The sequence below is a fragment of the Carlito syrichta genome, unplaced genomic scaffold (assembly GCF_000164805.1).
Source record: "Carlito syrichta isolate Samal-C Ts95f unplaced genomic scaffold, Tarsius_syrichta-2.0.1 Scaffold306837, whole genome shotgun sequence".
NCBI lineage: Eukaryota > Metazoa > Chordata > Mammalia > Primates > Tarsiidae > Carlito > Carlito syrichta.
In genome coordinates this window covers 224,048-227,884 of record NW_007250933.1, presented here as the reverse complement: position 1 = coordinate 227,884, position 3,837 = coordinate 224,048, and positions in this window count along the sequence as shown.

Genomic DNA, 3,837 nt, shown 5'->3' with positions numbered 1-3,837 from the left:
AAAAAAAAAAAAAAAAAAAAAAAAGAGTTTGTATGTTAACTGAAAATACTAAAGAATAATACCTCATTGTATACTAACAATATGAAGGAATGATGAAATTATATGTAAACAAAGGCAATTGAAGGGAAAGAAAAACATTGGCGTTTCCACTATGTACCAGCTACCTTGTATATATAATTTTTCACTTAGTCAAAAAAAAAAGCTGGATTCGGTGGTAATCTTGGTAAATTATTTGACATAAAACCTTGTTCTCCCTGTAAGGATAATGATATCTACAGCTTTGTGGTAAACATTAAATGAGGTAATGTATGTCAAGTACACAGCACAATGTCTGGTTCACAGAGCTCAAAGAATGTTAGCAGTTAATAATAATTAATAATCTCCCCATTTGTGCCAGCCAGAAACCTGAACCTTAATTCGTCCTCCCCACACAACCACGACCAACAATCTACTTAATCCCTTCTGGCTGTGTCTGTGACTAAATGCCACAGCCCTAGTCCCGCCTACCATCCAATTCTTGTTGATTACAGCAGCAGCCATTTGACCATTCCCCTACTTTAGTGTTCCCTGACTCCAATACATTCACACTTTGGAGTAAGTATCCTAAAATGCAAACCTGATCTTTTCACTTTCCTTCTCAAGTTGCTAATTGGTTCCTGTTGCTTTCTTTTTTTTTTTTTCTTTTTGAGTTGGAGTCTCACTCCGTCACCCAGGCTGTGTAGTGCAGTGGTACGCTCACAGCCACCCCAGCGTTGAGCCAGCATCAACTTGCTGGGCTCCAGCGATCCTTCCACCTCAGCCTTCCGAGTAGCCAGAATTACAGGTGCTCACTACCACGCCCGGCTGATTTTTGATTTATTGTAGAGATGAGGTCTCGCTAAGTTGCCCAGGCGGGTTTCGAATCCGCGGGCTCAGGCAATCCACTCACCTCAGCCTCCCAAAGGCGCGGGATTACAGGTTGAGCACCGAGACCGGCTTCCTTTTCTTTTCTTTCCTCTTCTCTTTTCTTTTCTTCCACAGCAGCCATCCTAATGGATATAAAGTCATATTTTCTCATGGTTTTGCTTTGCATTTCCCTAATAACTAATGTTGTTGAGTATCTTTCCATGTGCTTATTTGCCATTTCTGTGTCTTTGAAGAAATGTGTATTTGAGTCTTTTGCCTATTTTTGAATTTGGTTATTGTGTTGTTGATGGTTTTTTATTTTAGGAATTCTTCATATATTCTGGATATTAAAAATTTCTTACCAGATATATGATTTGCAAATATTTTCTTCCATTCTATTGTGCTGCTTTTTCATTGTATTAATATTGTCATTTGAAACACAAAAGTTTCTTTTTGTTTGTTTTTGAGTTAGAGTCTCACTCTGTTGCCCAGACTGGAGGACAGTGGCATGCTCACAGCCACCACAGCCTTGATCTGCTGGGCTCAGGTGATCCTTCTGCTTCAGCCTTCCAAGTAGCTGGAATTACAGGTATGAGCCACCGTGTCCAGCTTAAAAGTTTCTAATTTTGATGAAATCCGCTCTGTTTTTTCTTTTGTTGCTTGTATTTTTGGTGTTACATCCAAGAAATTATTGCCAAATCCAGTGTCATAAAGCTAGTCCCCTGTGTTTTTCTCTAAGAGCTTTATAGGTATTGTTCTTAAGTTTGGATAAGAGATTTCTTAAATTTAGCTCTTTGATCCATTTTGAGTTAATTTTTGCAAATGGTGTAAGGCAGGGGTCCAACTTTTTTTTTTTTTGAGTTGGAGTTTCACTCTGTCGCCCAGGCTGGAATGCAGTGGCACACTCACAGCCACTCCAGCTTTGACCTGCTGAACTGCGGCAATCCTTTGGCCTCAGCCTTCCATGTAGCAGAAACTACAAGCATGCGCTACCACGCCCGCTAATTTTGATTTACTGTAGAGACAAGTTCTCACCAAATTGCCTGGGTTGGTCTCGAACCCTCGGTCTCAGACAATCCACTAACCTCAGCCTCCCAAAGTGCTGGGATTACAGGCTGAGCCACCAAGCCCAGCCAGGGGTCCAACTTTTTATGTATATGAATATCCAGTTTTTCTAGTAGCATTTGTTGAACAGACTGTCCTTTCCCCAATGAATAGTCTTGGTACCCTTGTTAAAAATCAGCTGGCCATATATGTGAGGTTATGTTCTGGGCTCTCTATTCTGTTTTTTGTTTTTGTTTTTTTCTGAGTTGGAGTCTCACTTCGTCGCCCAGGTCACTGGGCAACTTGGCGAGACCTCATCTCTATAATAAATCAAAAAATTATTCAGGCATGGTGGTGCATGCCTGTGGTTCCAGCCTCTTAGAAAACTGAGGAGGAAGGATTGCTTGAGCCCAGCAGGTCAAGGCTGCAGTGGCCCTGAGCGTGCATTCCAGCCCAGGCAACAGAGTGAGACTCCAACTCAAAACGAAAAATACCTATTGCCGGGCTTGGTGGCTCAGCCTGTAATCCCGTGCCTTTGGGAGGCTGAGGTGAGTGGATTGCCTGAGCCTGCGGGTTTGAGACCCGCCTGGGCAGCGAGACCTCATCTCTACAATAAATAAAAAAAATCAGCCGGGCGTGGTAGCGCGCGCCTGTAATTCCGGCTACTCGGAAGGCTGAGGTGGAGGGATCGCCGGAGCCCAGCAGGTCGAGGCTGCGGTGGCTGGGAGCAGCCACTGCACTCCAGTCTGGGCGACAGAGTGAGACTCCAACTCAAAAAAAAAAAAAAAAGAAAAATACCTATTGATAGAATAAATAAAGAAGTACTGACAAGTCTTTCTCGTTTGCCATTTATTTAGTCTAGCATCATCCTAGGTCCTGGCAAAATAAAGACGATATGACAGAATTTCTCCTCTTGTGGAAATGCCTCCAAGGAATTTCCATTTTTTAGGCAAAAGCCAGACTTCAGCACATTTTGAGACCTGCAAGATTCACTGCTGAAAAAGATTCATTCTTTAATTCAACCAATATTTATTAAGTATTTAACTGTGCCAGGCTATTGTAGGCACTCGTGATATATCAATGAACAAAGATCCCTGCCCTTATGAAGTTTACATTCTTAGCAGGGGAAGTCAAGTGACGAGAAGTAAGCATGGTAAGTGAATTACCTAGTGCTAGTACCCAGGTGGTAAGTACTATGGAAAAAGGGCAAAAAACAAAACTAAACTAAAAAACAGCACGGGACTCAAGAGTGCCAAGCAGACTTCAGAATTAAATAAGGTGGTCATAGTAGGCTTCGCTAAAGTCACATTTGAATACAAATGCAAAGGAGATGAGGTAAACCATGTGGCTATCTGGGCGAAGAGCAATTCAGGTAGGAAGCAACAACTGCAATGACCTTGAGATGAGATGATTGGCATGGTTAAGGAACAGCAAGGGGTCAGGATCCTAAAGGTAAACAAGTGAAGGGAGCACAGTAGCTGAGATCGCAGAGGTAGGCGAGTGGGGGAGGCCTTGTAGGGCATTTTACTCCAGCAAATAGAAAGCAAGGGAATCGTTTTGAGCAGAGGAGTGAGATGACATTTGGTATGTGTTAACATGATCACTACGGCTGCTATGATGAGTCTAAAGTGGAACAAGGCGGAAGCAAGAGAAAGCAGCTGGGAGGCTACTAAAATAATCCAGACTTAAAAGTGGTAGTGAGCCAGTCTAGGTGGCTCAGCCTGTAATCCCGTGGGTTGGGAGGCTGAGGTGAGTGGATTGCCTGAGCCTGCGGGTTCGAGACCTGCCTGGGCAACTTGGTGAGACCTCATCTCTACAACAAATCAAAAAATTAGCCAGGTGTGGTATCGCGCGCCTGTAGTTCCAGCTACTTGGAAGACTGAGGTGGAAGGATCGCCGGAGCCCAGC